Source organism: Leuresthes tenuis, unplaced genomic scaffold (genome assembly GCF_036924035.1).
Source record: "Leuresthes tenuis unplaced genomic scaffold, fLeuTen1.0.hap1 SCAF_11, whole genome shotgun sequence".
NCBI classification, from domain to species: domain Eukaryota; kingdom Metazoa; phylum Chordata; class Actinopteri; order Atheriniformes; family Atherinopsidae; genus Leuresthes; species Leuresthes tenuis.
The window spans coordinates 8,195,500-8,221,708 of NW_027325365.1; the positions used below are offsets into that span (position 1 = coordinate 8,195,500).

A 26,209-nucleotide genomic window follows, 5' to 3' on the forward strand; every position below is an offset into this window, starting at 1 on the left:
ATTAATTACCCCGTACCTAAACTTGATCCCGTGCTGTGAGCGAGACACTTTGGCATCATCCTGATCAATAATGCATTTTTTCTGTCTCTCCATTCAATTGGCACAAAGGCCCCACATGCTGGCAATAGCATCTCCTCAGAAAAGTGCAGGAGACACCCGACACCCAAAGTGCAACACTCAACCCTCATCCCCATAACACCCTCCCATCTCTGTTGTTCACGACAAATTGATTGTCTCTGTGTGCGGCATTGGAAAAAAAGAAAAAAAGAATCTACTCAATCTTAAGGAACAGAGTAATAAGCTCATGGGTTCGTACAAGCTTCTTCCTGTTTCTGTTTGATTACCAACACTCTTCATCTCAAGGGACAGTATTTAGCATTTTAGGGTAAGCTTAAGACAAAAGCTTAAGTTAAAGACGTAAGAGTTTACAGTGGTTACTTTCTCTCGGCTGTTTGCAAAGTTACCTTATTTAGATCATTTTGCAGCTGTCGAACAAGAGTAGCTGGTTCAAAGAAAGATGGGCAACAAGTAGGTCGTCTGATCTTGTGTGATTTACCTACTGTGTTTGTGTGTTTTGCATTGAAAGGAGAGCTTTGTTGAGCCCATAGACTCCTGTCTTGTAAAGCATATGATTGGACACTCTTGGCTCAATTAGATTCTGAAGACAGACATTGTTACTTGTAGGGCGAGATTTCTAATTCCTTTATGTGTACGGTGTCTGCTGCAGTCTGCACACACAGCAGTTGTTCTCAATAGAGAAAATATAACCTTCAGCCAGTTAGGCTGTGGGACACGGTTTGATTTATTTATTTGATGATAGATCAGCTCTCAGCATTTTGTAAAATAATATTTTACTAATTTTTGAAATATCAAGATTTATGGGATAACCAAGTATTTGACACCAAGGATTGTACTTGAGCTTTGACATGGCATCTTTTTATGGTTCAAAATTTCTTGCTTACATGAATTTTTGATTATAAAAAATTATTCCACCAATTTAGTGGAATATTTGGATGAAATGTTAGTGTGCGAAGCACATTAGAGGTGGACTACCACGGCTTCAACCACATTCCAAACGACCCTCATCAGGCCAAATGAAGTACTAGTATGTGTATAGTAATCTATACCACAATATATATTTTGCCAACAATGGCCAGCTAGTTTATTTTAAGAAGTCTCAGTGAAAAGAATCTCACTAAATGTTGTGGGGTAATGGATTTTGTGTGACTCACCTCTGTCAATTGACAGGTATCAAGATAAGTGGACCTGTGGGCCACTCGGGAGCATGCGTGTAGAATCTCACAGGGAACCGGTGAAGAGTAGCTGTCTCTGACATCCATTGTTAGAATCTATCTATAAATAATAAATGAGACTCCTCTGCTGTCAGTGAACAGTACTATAATTGGTGTGCTTGCATCGTTGACAAACGGCAAAACACTGCACAATCCATGATCATGGCCTTATCTTTTTGGGAGTCCATTTCTACAAACTAGTTAGTTCTCTTATATCAACAAACCATTTGCATTTGTTTTCACTTGTACAACTATACAGTTTTGTTGGACTTAACTTTCCATGTGTACAAGCCGAATATGCTATGCTTTTTCCTTTGCATAATGTATGGGTTCTATTGTTGTATCATGTTTTAATTTGGTCACACCACTACTAGAAGGCATACTACAACACTACACATTTATTGCTTTTGTTAAATGATTCCTATTTGTCAGCCCTCACATGTACTTTCTTTGGTATAGATTCAGACTGACATCAACAGTGCAGTTACGGCTTAGTGCTTAGGAGAGTACTGAGCCAATTAACCAGCTGCCTGACTTCAGGCAATGCTGTGAACAAATAAACTCTTAACCACTACCTTCCTAGTGTACTTCGGCACCTCATTTCTCTTAAGTGCAATGTAATATGATTTTAATCTTGTAATATTTTTCATTCCTGTTTTGCAAGACAGTAGCTTACAATTAATTGCTCATTAAATCATCATTAACCCAACGACACCATTTGCCTCCAAATAATACCATTGTGGCAGAAGAGGGAAATACATTTTTAAATTTTTTTTTTATGTATCTTTAAATGTTGTCTTTGTCATAAAGAGAGGAGGAGGGTATAAAGGCTTTGTTGGAGCCATATCCATGTGTTGCTGATCATTTTTTTCTAGACCGTATTTCCTATGTTCAATGAAAATGTTATCCACTCAATGAAATGCCTGCTTATCATAAAATATTTACAGTTGTGTATAAGCGAGATGTATCCATGCAGAGGCTGCCAGTTGTGAATGTTGTATGGTGTATTTGTATATTTGGGCCAATTATATAACATGTTTTCTTGTATTGTGATGTTAGGCTTTATTGCCTATAACATAGAGTTGGAATTCATTATCATGTATGTCGTCATGTTTGACAGCCATTGTTGTGGATTTCTTTAACGGGTTATGGGGCTGTCTGTGTCAGCAAAAGCCTGTTGTTAATCAAAGTTTTAGGAGTTTGATGATGTCTCTACCTTGTTGGAAATCGTCTCGAGCTGTACTTGTGCATTTATCACAGCACAAATAACTGGAACAACATCCCAAATAAATCTTAACATTTGTTGGAAAATGTTGAAAAAGATTAGCATTTTCACCCACCAGGGTTTTTCATGCTGAAGTTGGAGCCACTGCATATAAATGTGTGAGCTCAGGTGTTTAAAGTGGCCACGCTGACATAAACTGGTGCACAGTGGATAAAAATCGCTGATCATTAGTCGATATAGGTAGCCTAACAACGTTAATTCTACTTGAAGATTCTGACCTGACGTGTTTAAGCAGGTCCCTTAGTTTGCACATTGGGTTAGCTTCAAGTATGGTAAAAGTATGCCGTTTTAGTGGTGTTAACAGCAGTTTTGTTCACTTTAAAGAGTTACGGATTCTTCATTAGTATGTTTACAGCTGAAGAAAGCATTTTAAGTGACTTGCTTAATTGAGGCTAATGAAAACACTGTGTCACTTCTTGCTTTGGATTTGAAAATGCACTGAGTGTGTTGTATGCTTACATCCCCCTCTGCATTTATCTCTTTTACAGATAGAACAAGTAATAAAACAAGACAGTTGTAGCATGTATAAAATTATGGTTATGTTTTGATGGACTAAATACATGCACCATGAAAACAAAATTTGAAATATTTCACATTGCTTACCCACTAGCTAGAGAACTTGGATGCAGTACTGCTGAAGGTAAAATGTTACATTTTTTAATTCCCCTGTTGCAACCTTTGTCATTTCCTTGTTACTTAGAAACCGTAATAATCCCGGAAGAGTAACTTGAGTAAGAGGAGAACACTTGAAAGATACCTGCATATTTTTTTTCCTTTAATTTACAGTCAGCATAGAAGTGGTTGCAGACAGCAGCTCAATTGATTGTGCAACATCAACGTAAGCAAACCAATACACTTTTCTGTTAAAAGTTTAATGATGTTTCGTTTAAATTTTTTTACCCCTTAAGCAGAGAAATATATTTTTATTTTTATTAAAGGTCACTCGTAAATATTAAATAACAAAAAACATTGTCTTTTAACTGTAGTTATTGTGTGTATGCACAAGAAACCATTTCAATCTTTGACCTTGATCAACTGGCTCATGCAAATTTTATTAAATGCTTCAAGCACTGTAGCAAATTATATGAAAGATCAGCACTTCATGTAACAGAGTAGCTTGTAAATATTGTAGTGGCTAAAAGTCACACAGGAATTAAACAAGTGATAACGAATTCAGTTGAAACAATGCATGCATACAGATTGAGGAGACTGCAGTTCTTTATCCACAGAATTACAAAGATCCAACAGTAACTAAAAACTGAATGGTACAATATTATTCCCCATTAATTGGTGATTCATGTAGGTAGTTTTACCTATAAAGCCTCAACTGTCAAGATACTGGTATCTAGGTGCTCAGAAATTATAATATGATGATCTTAACTCAATTAATACATGCTATAGAGAGATCGAGGATACAAATATTGTCATTTTTAACAGTACTATCAACCACTATAAAATTGCCAACCAACAGTAGATTGTAGGTTTTGACTTGTGCCAAATGTACAAATGCATACTAGAAATTTAGATTAAAGCTATGGTTACCAGTAATGTCTGGTATCATTAACAAATTATAAAGCTCAATAGGTGAATGTGTCAAACACAGGATATCCATCTGTGAGAGACAAATGTACATTTTACAAATGACCTCCTTTAGCTTGTCTGATATGTCTAGCAGGAGCAGCTTGGAATAGTCCTCTGACATTGGTAGAACCCAAAATAGTCATCACAACTACTTTCATATATTATTATTAAAAGAATTATTAAAAGTTTTACGGTAACACTGCTACAATATTGCTTATCAATCTAGTACGTGTTTTGATCGATTTTTTTTGTTTAATTTCTCACGTGTGATGATAGTACCTCTTCTTAAGTCATTCCAGTCTCACCACGAAACTTAGGATATGAAGAATTGTCCACGTCTAATACACAATCCATGGTTGTGAACTGCAAGATGGTTATGTGTCTATAGTGTATGTATATACATTGTAGTTGGTTGTTTTCTGTCCTCTGACCTTACAGGAAATGGGAAGCAAAATTATGAAAATGTTCAACAGAGTGAATAAGCGTTTTGCCTTTTTTAAAATAACATCCTTTAACAATGTGTATTAATGTAGCTCTGTAATTTTCTGTAATGACATCAGTTTGTTTAAGTTTTAAGGAAAAAATCTTTTTTATTTTAATGTATTTTTGCCATTTGGTAGTAAAGGTGTTATGGTACTTAATGAAGTAAAGTTTTTTGCAATATGTCTACCACTACAAGTGCCAACATCAAGCCAAAGAGAGAGTAACAATGCAGAAGGAAAGAGTTTGCCTCCAGCCCCCAAATCACCCAACTCACCCCGCTCTGAGCACTCTGTAATTGAATATGTGAGTCTGAACAACAGTTCATATAAAGCTTTTGCCATTTAGCATTGACTTTATGAATCCACTCATAGCTAAACTGTCAGCTGGCCAGTGGTTACTTTTAATCATTGATTCTTTTTTGTATAATTTAGTTAAGTCTGCTTGTGGACTCGAACTGCTAGCAAACACAATTTGTCAAGCTACAAGCTGTTCACTGAAAACCTGTGTATTCATGCATAATCTACTGTGTGTCCACACACGGCTTGCACCTCCACCCTTATATGTAAAAGGCTTCACTTCGTCAGCAAACTCTGGTGAAGTGCAGAAAAACTTTTGAACATTTAGTTTTCTCCGCCATTGTTGTTGAAAGCAGGACCTCAGTGCTGCACATTGTAGCTTGCTTGACAGAAAGCTGCCCTCACACAGGCTCTGTTAAATAGTTCTTTCATCTGGATTGGAGTGATGGAATCCACTGTAGATAAATGTCTGAAATTCGAGAGTAACATTTATGTAGCTATAGCAGAGGGAAAAATGACATGACCCATAGATTAAAAAAGCTTAGCGAAATTGAGTTTATTGAGATATCAAATTTTTATCATTTATACGTAGAACAATTATTTTTTGTTCCAACTTCTTTTTAGGTAATTTAATGAATTATCAATATGATCATTTGCCAGATAGTTATGAAAATAAGTTAAATAGACACACAGACAACAACAAAAAAACATTAATACGTTTGAATGAAAAATAATAAGTTGACTTAACTACATTTTTCCAAAAAATGGCAAGAATTCAGGAAAGATGCTCTTAGGAATTCTCTACTGAAAGCAGCAACAATTTAATTTATTCAGTTATGTATAATATAGATTTAATCAGTTTCTTAGACTCAAACAGAATATCTTACGTTCTTTCATCCTTACTTTCACTGTTTTTCTGTGGTCATATATTTCAGCTATGTCATGTAAGCACTTTGATGGAGCGACGAGTGACTGCGAGTGCAAGGTGTTTTTTGAGATTGGATGTTGCATGACATTACCTGCTACTGATAAGGCCCTGTACTTTGCAGTTGTGTCATTTATTAAAATAAGCTGTAGGGAGAAAAACAAACATCAGTGAGATATTTGTCATTGCAGGGTTGTTGTCTGACTGACACAGCACAAAGTTTGGTGAAACTTTCACACAGTTATGTTGAACAATGAAATATGACAACAGGTTTGTCTTTTCACTTTTTTGTGTCCTAATCAGTCTACTTAAAGAATAATGCGTGGAAAATATATTGAATGTAATATAAACATATAACCTGTGTATATATAAACTTTCGCACTTGGTGTTGAAGCAATGGCACTTGTGTAGGTGAAAATGTGATAAAAGGACAAAGTGAGGCGAGCCTGTTTGTGCCGTGATGTGTTCATCATGAGGCATAAAGCAAATTAAGCATTTCTATTGATTGTCACTTCCTTGAGTTCCACTGTTTGGAAATGAGGAGTGGAGGGGGTCTCCCTCATCGCTCATTGTTCACTATGGACTAATAAAGAGCTCTACTGGTGCCATTATGCATTCTCTGCGGCTAGTGATAGACTGATGACAAGCCTCAAAGATGGAAGCCATTTGATGTTTAAACAAAAACAGATGGAGAACCTCACTCACTGAATTGCCTCAGCAAACATAAACCTGCCTGTTATATATTTCATGCGTGTGCCATTAGGTATGATTTGGTTTCATTTGTATTTGCTAATAGGTCTGCCATAAGTTTCTATATTTATTCCTTGGTAGACAGCATATATATTAAGACTGGAGAACATTGTGTGAAACATCAGTATTTTGTATGCCTGCAGTACTAAAGTTTGACCATGTTATAAAAAGAAAGTCGAATAAAAATAGTTGCTGAGGAAAAGTATATTACAGATTCAATTAATGTATGTTGCAGAGTCTGCAACGTAAGGATCAATGTTGATATATAGACTCTTTGCACTGTAACACTGGCTTCCCTCTTTAAACCCAACCTTGTGTACAGAAGGTATGTTCTTTAACTGCTTTAGACTCAGTGCTTTCATGCAGGAAGTTTTTTTTTTTAGTTTTTGATGTGCTGAATCAAACATACTAGGTCAGCAGATGAGCACAACAGTTTTTACCTGGTTTCATATATACTGAATCATCATATATAAAAGGAGTTTGTGGAAGTAAGGGAGCCAGGTAGTATAAGTAAGGACCATAGCCAAAGTTTAATCTTATGTGTATGAGGAGGACACAGCATTCTGCATGAACTTCTATTGATACATTCTCAATCTAATGGTTTGTAATGATAACTCTTGGCTCACTTTGACCTTCTCCACAACTAGCAGAAAGCAGCCCCCTCTTTCTAGATAATAATTAGCCTCTCAATATTCATTCCTTCATTCCTCTCAATATCGAACATATCTAAGCATGAAAAAAAGAAAATGTGTGGCCATTGCCATAGAATCGAAGATTGTTTGCTTTTTGTTTTTCTCAGAAATCTTCTTGGAATACTGCCCCCATGCCTTCTTTATTTCTAGTATGCAATGAGCCCTAGATGCCTGGAAGTGACACAGAAGATTTATTCAGCAAGATGTTGCACAGTCTATGCATATATTTCATTCATTAACTTTTTAACCCTTCTCTTGGGCAGCAGTACTATACTCAGCTTATGGTGCTTTGCAGATTGTCCACGAAGAGATATTTTTCTGTTTTTTTTAATTAGATTAAAAGGAGTACTTATGAGTAATCAGTCAAATTGTGATGAGCAAGCTAAAATTGAAGCTGCACAGAAGGAAGCCATCCAATAAGGGAATTTCTCATTCCTCAAAAATTAGATGGGAATACAAGAAAGAGTTAGAATCTGGATTTTTATATTATATATCTATACATATATTCTTTGCTCTTCCATTTTTTTCAACAGCAAAACATCTGTGTTTTGAACTGTTGCAACATTGTTCTCGTTTTGTGGTTCAAGCTGTTTTAGATGGCAAAAAAAAGTTTCTCTTATTATGACCACCTTCTGAGTAGCTATTAGCTTAGATCGACTGTCAGGAAACTTTCTGATTGTTCTGAGAGCTGCTGACTCCTGTCTTTGAAAGTAACACATTGTTTTCTCATAAGTGCATCACACATTAGGAAGGACTGGAATATCCCTTTGATTCTTCTGCATTTGTCATCATAGTGTCTCTATGGCAACACATCATCTTAAAACCAATGAACAGAAGAATAGTACATATTAGCTCTGTAAAAATGAAACAATCCAGTCCAGAAATAAGTTCAGAAAGAAAACAGGCATTTCAATGCAGAGAAAGAAAATCTCTTAATTCACTCATAAATACAGACAAAGAATGGGATGCAGCAGATTGCCAGTCAAAACCATTTTTTTTCTCCACTACATACAATTTCAGAACACTTAAGTGATTCTCCATCCCAGCATGCCTCTGCCTGCCACCGCCATGACAGATGCTCTAAAATTGAATATAGATTTCAGTGAGCAAGGCAGGCATGCCTGATGAATCTCAATTTGCTGCTGTCCATATTTCATAGTCACCACTATAGATAGCTCAAGGGGAGGCAGTGGGAGAACCATGGCTACACCTGCCAAACTGTCAGTTTGCTAGTCTCGAATGATGATCGGTACCTCATAAAAGAGATATTTATCCCACACTAATTCATGACCTACATCGTTTAATCATTAATATCTACATTGGCAATAAAAGGAAATAGGAATAGACATTGAGACATGCATCATTTCAGTGCTAATCTGAGGATAAAACAGAAACCCATGTGATGACAATTACTCAGAAAAGTCTGCAAAAGGTGTGTACAGTAGCTTGAGGGGGGAAAAAATGGAGAGAGCCTCCCTAAGGGAAGTAGAGGTGCTTTGGCTGCCTTGTACCTGCAGTCTATTCATAGCTTGGGTTGAAGTACTCCTAATGTGATACTGGATGCTTGTGTTTTACAATATGCTTGCTGTTCTGGAAAATATACTATCTGCATTTACATCAAATTAAAATGATCATAACCGGTATATTTCCTCTGCAGTTATGTTTCTGACCCATTACTAGATAGTATTTCTACTGGCAATTTCCCAAACCACATATAAAGCCAATAATCTCTTTTTTTCTGTAATTTCTTTCTTAGGCAGGTGGAAAGTGCCAACATCCATGTGAAAGTCAAGATGCATTATTTCCTCCAGCAGGACATTGCATTGTAACAAGACCAGTGATGCTTCTCACTTTTTATTTCAGAGGATTTTATTGTTGTGGCTCATCATTGCACTGCCATTTAATTCATAATAAAATCTGAGTTGTTAAGATTTAACTTCTAAAACTCTTTACTAGTGACTGCATTGGTGGGCCTAAATAAAGCAGACCTACTGTGTTGTACCTAATTACAGCAATCAGTCATTCCTAGTAGTTGCAGCATGGTATACTACTTAAAATGTAGCATATTATGCAACACGATAAGCACATGGAAATAGATCACAGCATAAAACCCAAGATAGTATGTGGAAAATACAAAACTGTGGAAGCCCTGTTGTACAGAAGCAGAGTAATTATAATAATTTTTACTCAAATGTTTTACTGCTTACTTTTTATTTTACAGCTGAGCTATGGGCCATGTTTAAATTACATTTCAAGATCTGTCGTTTTAATTAGAGACAAGCCAGATAAAACATAGTCTATGTTCAAAGTACACTAAAGCAATGTATTGGCACACTCTGGTAAAACAGTGAACTAATTTGTTGTTAGTGTGATAGAAAGTAAAGCTAATATTGTGGGCACAGCAGGATTAGATGGTGAGCAAACAAAAAGTTTGGTTTGAATTTCTTTTCAAAAAGGAATTTTTGAACCATTCCACTCTGAATGTCTTTGTTAAAACAAAATTAAATATAACTGGTCATTCGCAGAACAGCACAAATTGACATTTTTCAACTTATTTCATTACAGTTTAATTGTGCCATGCAGTGTTAATGTGTTTAATTACCATATTGATTATCCCTTTTGCATGTGTAATTTAATAAACGGTAATCAAACACTGACCTGATCTGTGGCAATTAAACAAGCATAATAGAACTGCCAGACAACACAACTTTGACTTTCCTGCCTGCATTATGCTACACAAGCCTTCCCTGGTAACACACTGAAACTGAAGAGAAGGAAGTCAATGAAGAAGCATATATCACCCAAAAAAAAACAAAAAAAGTTTTTATATGAAACAGCATACATAATTTATTTATCCATACACACATAAGTTGGATTATTACTACTTACTAAGTATTTCTTTGCCAAAATTATGTTGGGGTCGTCTGCAGTTAATCTATCTCATATCCTCAAAATGCCAAAGTCATATTCAGGTTAATCAGAATAAAAAAAATGTTTCTTTCTCTCATGAAATGTTTGATAAGGAGCACTTGAAGCTACAGTATGTATAGCTGCATTAAAAAATGGAATAGAGAAGAATAGAGAAAAGCCTTTAGAGTGAATTTCATAATGACACTGTGGGGTGCAGAAGACAGAGCTTCCCCGTGTAATTAGACTAGACATGCTACATGTGTCTGTGTGTGTTGCTGCATCTCATTAAGGCGAATCACGGGCCAGTGAACCGGCTAAGAGGAAAAGATAGAGAGCATGTGGCGGCGTATTTTTCGTCAGTGCAAACGTTGCCTCTTTGCTCCTTTCTTCATCTCTGGAGTCACGCTGTGACCCCTGGAGTCAAGCCTAGTCAAAATGGTTCTGCTTGATGCAAAGGCCCTTAGGTGCTTAAGGTGCCAACTGTCAAGATGAGCACACAGAGACACAAAATATGAGTGAGTGAACAATTTGATAGTTTTTTTTTTTCAAAACTGTGCATCCTTCTTGTTTATTTTTATGGTTGTCAGCTATCAGCTCCAGATGAGGTAGAAAAGTTATTTTTAGCCAGAAGGTTTTTTCTTTGTTTTACGATTGATTTACGACTTTGGTTATATTTTATCAAAGAATTGGAGCAGCCCTGCTCTTAATTGTTACAGGATTGGGTTTGAGCAAACTCATATTCCAGATTTGTTATACACTGGATTGCTGCTTGTGTAGACACATTGCTACAATTTGTGATGTCCAGTGGTGGATAAAAGGCCTGTAAAAATCCCACATATTCTTGAAGCTACTCATCAAAGACTGAAGTTAAGAGGTTTCCCCAGTAGGCAGTTTGTTTTCACAGATCATCCAATAGGAGGATAGAGCTGCTGCACAAGAGTTCTTGAGAAGTCAACCTCTTTTTAGTTGAAACATAAGTGTGTAGCCAAAAAGAGGAAAACTGATATGTTATGGTATGTTGTTAGGTGTGCTGAGTCGATAAGTTATGATACTTTGGATTTTGAAATGGAGATTATATAGAAATAGAGCTTTTACTCCCAAGTATGTGTATGGTTTGAAAGTGTGTATTAAAAATTATCAAGTAAGCTTGAGACATCGTAGGGAGTTGCAAAAACATTGCAACATTGCAATTATTTAGTCACTTATGCAGTCAACATCATTAACTGAATTAAGAGTTGTGATCATTTTCATTTTTGAATTCCTGTAGCTGTAAATATATATATACATGACTGATGCTTCTTTATATACTACGTGTTATTGTTAGCAAAGAAAAGAGATTAAAAGTGAGAATTGTTACCATTACAGTAATCCACATACGTGGTTTTTATTGCAAATCATTAAACAGTTAGATTTAGCTGAAAAGGCTCTGCTGTTTTAGGAGGATCTCAATTAATCTGAGCCGCAACAAGGATTCTGCTGACAAAGTTAATCCCTGACAACAAAATTATCGCTCCCCTCTTAATGAGTATCAGCAGGGAGCACATTACTATAGGATTCCAAAAACGACAGTCACTATGATATGCCATGTGTTGTGAATACACTGCTACACGTGTTGCAATCTTCCTCAGCATGAGCTCAGCTATGTAAAGTTGATGCATATGTTTTGTTGACAAATCAAAGATGGTAGGAGCACTTTTATTTGTTGTCATGCTTCTTGCTTTGTCATCATGAAGTCTGCATGCAAGAGGAAAAAGAACTATGCCTACAGGCAGAGGAAGCGCAGCACTGATGTTGCATCGTATAATGACACTTCTTACAGAAAATATTATCAAACACTATCATTCTTGTGGCACCCGTACTAATAAAATGGGAGTTACTACCCAAGTTAACCACAGAATATTAATATTCATTTTGTAATACTGCTATACAATTCAACCCTGCATACCCTACATGAAAATGAGGTAAGACAATCAGGGTATGCTATTCTCTCTTAAAGCCTGCCAATTTACCAGGAAGAAGTGATAGTTTCGATTACGAAACAAACAATCATAGAACCAATATGAATAACCTATTCCCCCTTTAAACATATGTAAATGGAATGCAAAAGCCAGAGCCACTTTCCCCACAAACAGGATCAAACAGCAAAAGGAAAATATGCCCAAAAATAAGGTCACCTATTGTTGGTTTGGTAATTAGTATTAGCAAGGTGAGTACTTAGCTGAAAGTACCAGGACAAATTAACAAATACAACATGAGCGTAAATTTAAAAAAAGAAATCTTCAAGCATACAAGGCCATAAAATGTCAATAAAATGTATATCGCTTAATGAATATGAACAGCAACAGTTCATTATCATGGTTAAAATCAAGACAGAACCACAGACAAAATGCCATAAATCTTTCGCATTGTTAAAGAAACATAACCCATTATCAGTTTAAAACAAAAACTTAGTGACAGACACTTAGCTTAGACCCAAATCCAGTGGCTAGACCCCTGAAAGAATGGTAGAAGTAACACGAGAAACTCGAAAATGTTTTATCCTGGCATGTAAATGGAAACAGCAGGTATGATTAGGACTACTACCAAAAATGATTTATCATATTAGCACCACCCTGTGATGAGCAGTAATAAAACAATTGTAAAAAAAAAAAGAGTCCAATACATTGAAGAATTGCTAATATGGATACTTCAGTTGCAACATGTGAAACCTTCTCTACATGGAAAAATTGTTGTACTTCACATGCTCACATTAACATCCTGAAGTGGCTCACATCTTCATTTCCCTTGGTTGGTTTTCTACCTTCAGTGGATCAGACCAGCTTCTTAATCGGCATAGTATTGCGATTAATTGCTTTCTTGTCATTGTGGCCTGCTGAGTCTTGCACTGTAAAGAAGTATAAATCAGGCGTGTATTTACAAGCAATCAAATGCTTAAGATCGGAAGGCACATATAAAATGTGCCCAGCTGTGCAAAGTAATTGGTTCTGCTTTATTAGCTGCGTATCATTAGTTGAAAGTACAAACTTTTGGATAAGGGGATGAGTTTCTTGGTATGTGGTTATTCCCCCCCCCCCCCCCCCCCCCCCCAACCCCCCCGCCTCATTGTTGGCTAAACATTCAAATTAAAACCTCTTAGAAAATGTATTCAATGGCATCCCATTGAGTACATTTTTAGGATTTAGACTCAGCACATACACTGCTGTTCTCAGAATTTACTAAAAGACTTTGGGCTGTAGATTTCACCTTCAAAGTGACTCAATGTGGAACAATTAAAAATCTCCTTTTTATTCATTTTGAATTTGGTGCATGGGAATGTCACTGTCAAGCAAGATGACCATCACATCTAAGCTGTGTATCTGCATACTGTAGTAATCAGTTATTGATTTAAAAAAAATACATTTTCCATCAATATCAGTTACTTAATTTCACATCAGAGGTCCATCTGACAAACAGTATGATATCATCCCTACATGCACGTGCACATTTCCACTATGACACGAATTTCAAAGAATAAATCATATTTCTGGTAAAAACTTCTTCATCTTGTCTCGGTTTTAGCTTACCCGTGAAATGGGAAGGAAAACAAACATCCTGTCCCTTAACATTTGCTATTCTACAAATTGAAGTACAATTTATATGGGTTTGAGTTCCAGTAGTAGAACAAATGCTGATGAAGCTCTGATGTTTCTAACAGCATCCAGGTGTTCTTGCATATTAAGATCATTTGAAGCCATATGATTTAAGAGAGAAGCTATTGTCATGATTGGTGCGCTACTTGTTTCCAGGTGGCAAATGGTGTGTTAATGCATCCTTAATAATTAAAGCCAACTTTTTGGCAGGGGAATTGATGAGTTGAGAGCATGATTGTCAATAAATGACTATCATGTCCCATTATATGCAGTGATATGGTCTTGGGGTGAATCTGAATGAAGACCACATAATTTCTTTGGGAAAATAAAAGTGACATAATGTAAGCTAAATATTCATATACATTGTCAGTGTCAGCATGCTAATATGCTTATGTTTAACATATACTTTAGTGTGCCGATTTCATTTTAAGTCTAAATACACTGGATTTACAACTTTTAATATTAAACCACATGCTTTCAAGATAAAGTTGAATTGATTAATTGAAGTATTTGACCAAATTTGATACCTTGAACTGCTGATACCAGGTAAAGAACAGCTATATTCAGTTGACTGAAATAAACATGAATGTTTATGAATTTAAACATAAAATGCATAAAAATGAATGCACATACCATCATGGCAACATTTCAACATTGAAAGGATTCACATCATGGTCGCATTAAATAAAATCTTACCAAATACATAAATGTGAGAACACCTTAGTTTTGCACCAGTCTATCGATTAGTTTTTATACAAATCATTATGGAAACTGACCTTGTGGCACAAGACTGAGAGATGGCAGTAATTTTCAATAGATCAAATAGCCACTGTTTTATGGTTATCTTTCCAGTAGCTGAAATTGCTACACACTATCTAGCAAAACTAGTATGACTAAAAATCTATGCCAAGATTACTAAAATGGAACATATAATTTCCCCCTTATAATACATTAAGATTATTAGGAAAATTAGATCAACATCAAGCAATTAACTTTTAAGTCTGGAATGTCAAAGATATTTGGCTCATCTGTTATATCAAGGGCACAAAAAAAGGATACCATTAAGAATTCAGTCAAATCACCCTTTTACAGCCCATCAATATTCTGTGCAATTGCGAGGAACCGAGTTCTGGTTTAACGAGGGGATCCAAGGGATAAATGATCAAAAAACAGGACAGCTATTGTCCTTGAACTCTTAATGGCTTACTAATAGCACAAGGTGTCAAGAATAATTATAACAAGGGTGTCCTGAGTCAAACTTTTTTTTTGCCTTTGGTCTTACAGAGGATGGCGCTCTCTTTTTCTCTCTCATTATATTACCAACTCAGGCACGCCTTTTGCATAATTATCGTCATCTTGCAGTTTGATTTGCTGGACTTATTTCAGTAAAGAAAAGTCAGAGCAGCTATACTGAAATGAAAACACCCCATAATGTTAGTCTTGCTTTTTAGACCAAACAAAAGTAAGAATAATACTGTTACAATGTCTGAATCAGAGATGCGACATGTTAAATGAAAGTGTCAGCGCTTCATGCCAGTCATCTGAATGCATGCATTTGATTGTATCTGCTGCATGAGGAAGGAGCTCCTGGACCTTGCTTTCTCTTAAATCTCGTGAAGGTTTTGACAGCAGTGTTTTGGTTCCATTGAGTTCACCCATAACAGTTTTTTCTTGTTTTCTTAATTCCCTAGTGGAGGGTCACATAGATAAAACGTCAAGAAAATGTCACACACCTGTTCAGCAATATTGACTCTCCGTTTTACACAGATGTTGATTCAGCTTTGTGACAAATTCTCCTGCCTGCTTGAAGAGAGGTTTCGTGTTTGAGGAGTAGTTGTGTGAAGTACTTAGGAGTCGTCAGTGTCTTACCTGCTGTAGACAGCAGTCAGGTTTGAGAATCGGGGAGGGGAGCTGAAAGACTTGCCAAGCTAACAATTTCTCAAAACAGGGATAGGAAAAGAGAATTTCTAAAACAATTGAAACCTTGTAAACATATAGTAGTTTGAACAAAATCTCCCTGTGGATTTTTATAATGCTTCTAATGATGCTACATTTTCTTGACGGAAGCATGTCCATGTCCACTTTTCATGCAGTCATTAACTGGTGGGTGGTGCAACCTACATAACACTGAGGGTGTTCCTCAGTTAGTAGAATTTAGTTCCAAAACAACACCCATCTGATGCGAAAGTGAACTTGAGCAAAAATCCACAATGTAACATCTGCTTATACAAGTAAATGTTTATGAAGTTTGAGTTCTTCCTAGTTGGTGAAAATTCCCTCTTCTCCTGTCCCATTTCGGAGGACCAGTTAGTTTGTCTCACTCGTCAGTCCTCTCTCATTCTCTAAAGTGAGAGCGCTTTGACTGCTGTCTGCAGCAGGTTAGACACTCAATACAATTACATACAGATTTGACTCACTCTGCAGTTACTGCTCGACTTGGCTGTTTAATTGGTCCAGTGTCCTTGTCCCAGTACATGTTCACAAGAGTGGAATTGAGTTATCGACCAAAGTATGTCAGACGCCGAGTCGCTGTGGAGTTTTCTGTAAACATGAACACTGACTAAAATTCTGTGTACGTATTTTTGACATAGAATAGTGAGGCAAACATTCCTGACTGATCGCACTATATAAAACTTGTTAAAGTAAGGATGGTATGCTGTTTTTAAAAGTGCTATTTACAGGTCAGTGCTTGCCAGAAACCAAAAGCAGAACTTTCAACAAAAAATATGAATTGACTTAGAATATTGAAATGTAAAGGTGTACAGTGCATCATGTGATTTATTTTCAGGTTTGAAAATTCAGCACACGTTCGAGCTTTTGGTTGTCTTCAGAGTCCATTGTTGGGCCCATTTCAACATACTGCTGTTGGAATTCAGTGGTTAAACACAAGTGCTTCTTTAAGGGGATCATCAATCAACATCATATAATCTACTCCATCTCATGATATAAATTGTCCCATCATATTGCAAATCAGTGTTTGAACTGAAATGTAATTTAAACTTGAAAGGCTGAAAAACTGTAGATAATTGGAAAGGAGGTCATGACACATGGTATTAAGAAGCCCAGATAATCTGATATGTCTAACAAAAAGATAACCAACTTCCTACCAACCAGTCTGTTGTGTGTGGAGGTGCCTGTGTATAGTTAGCATGTGATTTAATGATGGAGTGTACAGTAGATGATTTGTGACAAGGAACTGTTGTCTGACTTGGCACTTCTCAAACGCATATTCATCAATATACTGTATGTGTTCTGCAGCTTTGTTCTATGCCTGCAGGGGTTTCAATATCTGAGAGAGAGGATTTCCATACAATTTCAAGTAACTTTAGTAACAGATACCATAAAAGTTGCATATTAATTTATAGATATCTCTAGGCTAATTTACTGGCGGCCGTGCTTTAACCACTTTTTTTAATGCAAATTTAAACCTGTCTACTGCCTGAAGACAGTTTGATGACTGTACTTGATTTGCATTTAAACTTTATTCTGCTATGTCTTGCAATGTTTTTGCTGATTAAAACATAAAGTGGCAGCATGTTTTCCACTAAAACCAAGAGTTCAACTGGCTCATGTGAATGAACCTCCCACCTGTTTTAGTCTCACACAGAGGCCCAGCTAATGTCAGGAAGGTATCAAACTGTCAGCACAAAACAAAAATTCACAGTTAACAGCAGTGATTTGTGTTGTGCTTTTTTAAAATTTATTGTGCTGTTTTTTTGGCATCTTAGCTTTCATATTTCATGCAGCCAGTGAACAAGATGATGCATCTACTGGTGCTTTCATGACAGAGACTGGAAATCATAATTCTTCTTTCTTCCCACTCCATCTTCAGTTGAATTTCTTATTTGCTCTCTCAAGTCCCTCTTTCTTGCCCCAAAAAAGAAATAATTTCAACTCTTGAGTACATAGAATAATTCACAAGCCAAGTTATTTAAAATAGTTTCAACCAAATATCTCATGGGCATTTTTATAGCTTTTAAAATGGTCTTTCTTTGCCCATGGACTTTCATAGTGTTCCAATGTTTGGAATTGCAATCTTTTTGGTATTGATTCTCATTGTAACTTGTAAACCTAAGCAGAATGTATTTTTTTTATCTTTGATTCTTCCTTCTTCTCTCTTTGTAGATAAAAGATCGAAAGAAGAGACGACAAGAGCAAAAGAATAGATAGAAGAATAGGCCATGGCTGAGAGGATGATTACTTCTGAAAGTGGTAAGCAGCCGACATTTACAGTCTCTTAGCTGACTTTTGTAGATACTGTGAGATGCTGGATAAAAGCCAGCATTCATACTGTTTCACTTCTTTTCAGCCATTTTGTTTTTCATACATGTTTTGCCACTACCACACATTGTGCTGCAGCCATTCCATATCTTCCTCTTTCTCAAACACACCCACTTAATTGTATGTTAATTTAAAATGAGCTATATGATTGATCGCCCAGAGTTAATAAGGCAAATTTACTTTTGTAATCCCTGATCAGGGAAATGCTAAGGAGATTACAATATAGTGTGGAAGCATTTAATACAATACCTTCTTGTGTTGACTTCTCTGGTTGCAACTAAGCATGTGACATTTTTAGTCCCACAGCATCACTGCTGATTTCTGATTAATTTCCCCCTGAGAAAAGTGGTTTTGTCCTTTGTATGAATGGCTTCACATTAATAGGTCTGATGTTAGCACTGTTACTTGATTGTAGTTTTGTGTTAGGTCAAAAGGTTTAGAGTTTGATCATTTGAGCAAATCAACCAGAAAATTCAATCCCTGCGTTTGGCATATTTGTCATCAGAACAGTGTCCTGCTAACTGAAGTGGATTAAATTCAACGAGACTGTCCCACAGCTTTGTGGTGGTTGCCCTTAATTGATTGCCAGGATGTTTTTAGACATGATTTTTGTCAGTAATGATTACATCTTTCAATACATGGACTCGGTTCACACTTTAAACCTTACCAAATAGAATCATCCTGCGCACACTGCTCATATGAGCTGCACTGATTTTGCTAAACTTTTCAATTTCTTATATTAATTCCAGAACAAATGCAGTCTGTATCTAAGTATGATTATACCAGGTTTGGTGAAATGTCAAGTTTCTTCTGGACAATGATTAATGTTTTCAAGTTTTATGTTTGCGTTAAGATTTTCTTGATCTCACCTTACAACGTTGTTTGCACTGAGATTTAGCTCAGCCTGCAGTTTCAGTGGCAGGGCTTTTATGTACGAGCACTACAGTTCTCACATGCACTTTCTATGGGAATTTTGAACAATTTTTTTAAGAATTTGTTTTGTCCAGCCATTAAAGCCGAAAAATCTCCATCTTTCTCTGTTAGGTCACGTTGACATGACCGTAATGCTTCCCACAATCATCTCAAGCTTCAATTTATAAATAAATTTATTATTTATAATATTTTCTTTATATCACAGATTTACCGCTACAACCCACTTCTTCTTGTCATTTGGATCACAGTAGAACATTAACTCATATATCGGGAATGAATCAAGGATTCTTTTTCAATGCAGAAGTACATTATTATGTCCTAATGTGAGGCGATGAAATTTATTCCAAAGACTTTGTGAGAATCCTATTTCATCCAAATATACCTTTGGCATCCTGGACTTGAGCTTCATTGGCTTTATGTCACAACGGCATTATTGTGTCAAGTTCCCTTGCTACAGCCCCTCTGATCATTGAATCCTAAATTATTGCAGAATAATGTCTTGATCTTTCATCAATGCAGCCAGGATAAGCAGGTTAAAACAGCAGGATGTGTGGCATCTGAGAAGGAGGTTTTATTTTCTGTCATCCTGAATTTCTGGTCACACAAAGAACACGCTTTAAATTTACAATGAGTCTATGAACTCTTCACAGCTTCTAAAGAAAGCACCTATGATTCATAAATAATTCACCGTCATGGATTGCAGGAACTGTGTATTTCTCGCTTGAATGGTGTGGAGAAAGTCATTCAAAGAGTATTTGTGGATTGTTGTGTACTTACCTATCATGTCATCAACACGTAACCTTGAAGTTTAGCAGTTATTTTTGTGACGTGCTGTCCAGCTATCACTGTAAATTATTATTTTAAAAAATGAATTAAGACATGACAGGAAAACATCTGTATATTTCAAACCAAGGAACATCCTTGGATTTTCTTTGTCTCGTTGCAGTGTGATATAGGTTTGATACAGATGTATAAAGCTTAAGATCAGCTGTTCTTTTATGAGCTTGCTTGACCTTGTGAATCCAAGTGAAATCTGATACCTCATTAATTTCAGTCTTTAATGCCTCTTCAGATATCAAGGGATGATGTGGTTTAAGGAAGGAAGCTATTACAGAGTCATAGTTGACCCTGATAAAACATGACTGCAGCAAAGATGTTTGCAGCTGAATATTTTAGAGTTTGGTCCTCACAAATGAGAATTTTTTTTGAGTGGATTTGATGTCAAGTTAGACTATATATCTAAATATTTCTGGTTTCCTTTTACTCCTTATAGACCTGATGTACTTTCTCCTCACTGTAAATCAGAACACAGTGGTTCATATAGATATACCAGAATTGTCTCTTGTAATTTGATTGGACTAAAAGGGCAGTAGTTGCCATTCCCATGTCACTTATAATCTATGTAAAACAGTCTGGATGGCACCTACACTGCTGTCAAACCAGAGTGGTGCACAGTTTGCTTTGCAGACAATCTTCTTGCAGATCTGTCATCTCTGAAGCCATTTTCAGTATTCAAGCAACAAGAAGATCATCCTGACAAGAGTTTTTATTCACAAGTCAAACTTTTCCTGCCTGTGGCAGGAGCTTTTGTCACACTTTTAGATTACATTTCTGAAATTGTAAACTTGCGTGTACATAATCGCAGACATCTCTGACAAGCACTCGTGTTTGCTTGCTTGCCCAAACTCAAGTGTAGGTAGCATAGCTGTGTAGAAACATGGGTCTGCATCTCTGAGGGAGAAAAATATTTAGAAAAGCATCAGAGGTGATGGTGTGTTAAGAGACAGGAGTCTACAGACAGATAGTGTCATTCCCTTAATATCACCATTAAATCTTAATCTCTTGGCCCCTCATAGGAGAAGCCAGCCAAGCATGGGATTGTGTTTTGCATCTTAATCAAGAAATCCTGTTCCCTCAGAGTGCTTCACTGAAACACAATTTGATGTTTCTGTTCCCAGCTTCACATATGTCTTGATGCACTGGCTGATCATCCAGCTGGTGTTTATTCTAATATCTTGTTAAACGCATTTTCCTCGTAAACTGCCTCATCTCTAATCAATTACAGAAGAAGAGAAAATAAAACTCTTCAGCAGTTCAGTAAAATTAGCTTTATGTGGAAATTGCAGCAGGTTACATCACGAGGGTTGAGTTTATGTGGCAAGCAATCCCACCAGATAAAATCTGACTTGTAATTACATATTAAGAACTTTGATTTGAGTGCAGTATTCTCTGTATTGATCCTCATGGACTGTACAGCTCTCCCTCAAAACTCTGCTCGCTAACTGAAATTGTACAAATGGCCTGATCTCCTTTTGAGACATTTTCTTAACACTTTGTCTTCATCTTTGCACTTGCTAAACCTCTTTTCTCAGATTTTCACTTTTCCCTATTGCAATGTTGTGAAACAGGCCTGCCATGTTCCTCCCTCCAAGAATGCCAGATATAATGCAGATGTCACAGCTCACTTATGGGTGCATTCATTTTACTTTCAGACAATAACCGGTTGGCGGAACAGACTCCTGACATGGATTAACAAAAAGTACATAATGTATATCATACTAATGATATTATTTGGAAGCTAATCTGCATTTTACATCTGACAAAATTGTTCAATGCTTATGGCTCTATTTAGTTTTGTAATCTTTCTAAAATGAGTACAAACAGAGTTTTCAAGAATTATAAGTATCAAAGCAACACTGGAGAAGTTTGTAAACCTTAAAAGTATGTGCTTCTGACTAATTTTGAAGTATATTTTCTTTTGATATGCACACTCCCCGGTCTGAAACTACCCTGGAGCACCTGAGGGCTGAGATGCAAAAAGGTTAAAGTTTTGGTTTCCAGCCCTGCACCACTCTAATTTTCTTTGTGGTTGCTTGAAATTTTGGTTAGGGTTAGGGATTTTAATGCTTATATGGCCTCTACATGACAACAAAGAGATGTAACACCCCAAAACTGCCGGGGGAGCCAAAGAGCAAATAAATTGCCAAATTCTTTTGTGTTAGTGTAGTTATAATTGAATTTCTTGTTTAGCAGTTATGTTTAAAAACAATCCGTTTCTTTGTTTGCTGAGGTAAAGATAATTCTTTTAAATCACAGATTACATGAACTTGTATCTTTTTAGGACGTATTACTAAACAAACAGAGACATTATGAGCTAAATATAATGATGGGAATATTTTTGGTCCAAATTGGAACTATACAAATTAGTCTGATTTGAATTAAAATACAGTAAAATTGTATGTGATTTAACAGAAGTTAAACAGAAGATTGTCTTGAGGGGACATTGTGAAGTAAAATGAGCACAGCCACAAAGCAGCAGTAAAGTCAGCATTATGTCCGGCACTCTGTAGGCTAAGATTTTTTACACTTGTTTCAGAGATATCCTAAAGCCAAAAGCTAAAACCCTAGAACAGAAGTTTTTTATGAGCACACAGATGAAACCTGAATGCAAGCAGAAGGACTCAAAGAGCAAAGCTGGACATTAAAGAGCAGTGAATCTGAGAGCAGACACACAGTTTGGCAGGGCAGCAGAGCATATTTGAATTCAAGCAGGGACTTTTGGTGTGAGAGCAGTGTTTCAAGACTAATATAGCACGAAAAAAAGGAATCTTGCTCCAAAATTAAAACAATCTGCTCCAGGTCAAAGATTGTAATATACCCCGATGATAAGAGACTTTCATTTTCAGGACTCAACACAAATCAACAACAAAAAATAAATGAATGAATACTTTGAATATTCCTTGAAATTACAAAATAACTAAAATCCACTGCAGTTAAATCATTTCGATATGTCGGACTTGGCTGTAAAACACTGTAAAGACAGTAGTGACAGTACCATGACTCTGTATCAATATCACTAAACATTTCCATATATTAACTAAGAGTCACTTATAATGTGTTCTCAGTTTTATGAGAACAAACTTCAAGGTTATTTATAGAATGGAATATTTACCATGAAATCTGAATCACTTTGACCTTGTGATGATAGTTGTGGCTGTTGCTCAAGCTCTGAATGTTTTTGTACTGTATGTAGCACATTTAGTCCCTTGTGAATATTCGCTGTATAGATGATTGTGATTAACTCACTCTGCACAGTTAGTTGAAGCACATTGGAGTACAATACGTTCACCATGTTTTGAACAAAACATTCCTTGTAAGTCAATTCTTTCTTCTATTGTTAAGTAAAGGTTTAATTTTCTCATTAAAAAGGAGATCAGATATATTCACATCACCTGGCCTTCGTCACAACAATGGATACTTTTCCCACATCTTCTCACAGCAGGAAATAGCCTGTACTCCAGCAATGCAGCCCTATTTTCTCAGCTGGGGAAGAGGAGGTGAGCAGTCGTCAGGGTATGATGCATTTTTGAATTGTCTTCGGGTTTAGCCCTAAAAATTCCCATCTGCCACGCTTTCTTCTGACAGAAAAAAACTGACATGGCTTTTAATCATAGCTGCAGCAAAAATCCAAAGGGTTGATTCAGCGGAATAGACTCTGTTGCTGACATTTGCAGATAAAGACCATGGTTTGTGTCTTTAAGTGTTGTTGTTTGTTTGTTTTCTCCTCAAATGAAGTGGTGCATATCCCCAGCATCAATTGGCCATGGTATTAGATCTGCCTGCTCACTTTGAGATATGAAAGTGAAAAATAATTTGTGTGAATGAGGTAGGCAATGACAGCACACTCACTAATGGAAAGCCTTACTGCCGTTTCAAAAAATAACACCGCAAGAGGACTGGTTTTGAGACAGAAGCCTTTGTAGTGCTGACAGAGGAAAGGGAAAAAACAGCAAATATTCTCAATCCATTGTACTGTTCCTCATTCTGACTTATTATGAATTTGATTTTCTTTTTCCATGCACCTGCTTTCCTGTTGCTTGGAGGCAAATATCCACCCTTCATTCTTGGACAAGTGTAATTTATTGAAGGATGCGGGGTACTCGTACACAGAAAGAGAAAAACGCCTGAAAACACATGAGCTGCTTTGTTTTGTGGCATTATTAGATTTCAAGTTACAGTAAAATGTCAGAATGTCTAATTTTGGTCTCTGAGAAGATATTAATTTTTTTCTCCAATACATTGAGGTAAACAATCCTCTTGATATGGATTTTTTTTCTCAGATTCATTTGGATACATTGGTGTGAATGGAGCATACTATACTAGCATTTATCTATTTTCTGCATTCCCTACATGTCTCATTATTCTAGGTAATAGACCCATATCGCCACCCAGTATACTGACTAATTTATAATAATATTTTCTCAACCTCTTCCAAACATATCATATGAAGCCCGGTAGTTACAATGCAAATTATTCCAAAAGCTGCTGCAGTGCTGTGTACAATGGAACTATATTTAGATCAAGCTAGTATTTTGTTATGTTAAGGGTTAATAAGTGCTAAAGTTAAAAAAGCATGACTACTCTATCCATCATAAAATGACTAACCTGGTGACTTTGTAGGCATTATGTACTAGTCAAAGCCTTTGTGGTCTCTGAGATGCATACAAATGTCCCTTTAAGTTGGTTTTCCAATGCATCCATGGCAATATCTTATGCCTGCAGCAAAAATATCATGTGAATCTGTGAACTTATTACAAATCAACATGGTCTTTGTACAGTTGGTTGAGGGGAGGAGGTCGAGAAACCCATTACTTACAAAGACAAGGGAGGAGTACACGACCACTTCAATTCAGCTGTTCTTTTAACATCCTTGTTTTTTGTGTAGGCAACACAATTTATTCATTCAGATGAAGAAATAAAACTATTAGTTAAAGCTCAGGAAAAAGATTGTGTTCAGGTTTAAAATGCACTGTTTGACTTTGTTAATCCAACACACACTAAAAGATAGCATCGAAATAGACAGTTATGTACCACTTTATGAAAGTTGCAAAGTAACTTGTACATTAAGTTTCCAAAACTTCCCTTGCCACTGGTACTTTCAACCCAGTCACCAGGGATAAACTTTCCAAATTAGAATTTCCACTTTTGACATGTTAACATATTAAATTACTCATAACTACCCAGGCAATATTCTCATGAGTGAGCCTTCTGAGCTAAAAATCACAATAAAAGACTGTAGCTTTCCATTTTGTGTCAACTTGGATACTTTAGGTTCAGTCACTTGCAAGTCCCAGGTTTTCTTCAGTAATTGTGGGAGTGTTTCTGTATAATAACTCTGCTTGCTACTTGATAAAGTAACCGGAAGATTAACTTGACAAGTAACTTGCTAGAAGGAGTTATAATGTACTATAAAAATAGAATCTAATTTGAAAATAAGTTGTGTAAATATGTATGTTTACATTTTTAATCACTGTGAAAAGAAACTATCATAATTTCATAGGTTGATGTATTAAATATGCTATATACAATGTAAAACCAAGCCTATGATAATCTAAATGCATGAAGGAGACGACTCCAACTCCTCTCAACCCATCGCCCCCCTTAAGTACGCTTCATTTCTCAAGTTACTTGATTGGCTGTGATGTGATGATGCTTTTGTTGCAGTCTTGTCTCAGTTCTCATCAAGTTGATTCCCAATGCAGCCTGATATCATTTAATTTTGTTCAGACAATAATTTTAGAACATGGGTTACATTTTCTATAGAGTGAATTTTCCAGTTTTGCAAGAAACTGTATTTTCTTTCTGTTTAGTTTAGCTAATCTTCAATTATCCATTGACACTGTCCACAAAATGATATTATGAGCTGATGAGGGAGATGCCAGCGGTGCTGGGAATTCTTTGCCTTGATTAGAGAATATTTGTGCTTTTTGTTACTGTCGAGAATAATCAAGAAGTGGCAAGGTTTGCTACAAGAATGAACATGACTTGGAGTGTCATCATCCTGATCATCTGTTTAACACTGCAGCCCCCACATTTCTAAGAGAACATATTAACATGCTGTCGCACTGTCATCTCTGGCATCCTTGTTAAACCACAAGGGCCTCGTTCAGGTCTTTCACAAAAACAGACATAAAGGAGTCTGAAATGTCACTTTCAATATCAGCAAAGCCATAATCAAGGGTGAACTAACAAACTAACTACTTTAGTGCCTCAATTAGACAGACTGTTTCTTGTCATGAAGCATACAGGTTGAACTGTCAAAATGTGAGACTTTAGGTTAGTTTAGTTTAAAATCAGACCTTTATTCTTAGA

At 36.3% G+C, this 26,209-nt stretch overlaps 1 protein-coding gene across 2 annotated transcripts in view; it reads left to right on the plus strand.

Moving 5' to 3' along the window:
• lingo2 (leucine rich repeat and Ig domain containing 2) overlaps positions 1-26,209 on the plus strand; it is a 194,824-nt gene that overhangs the window by 90,960 nt on the left and 77,655 nt on the right. For both annotated transcript variants that reach the window (XM_072395261.1, XM_072395262.1), the window contains one exon: positions 17,969-18,055. The gene's annotated coding sequence lies outside the window, so the exon portion shown is untranslated. The remainder of the gene's footprint in view (positions 1-17,968; positions 18,056-26,209) is intronic.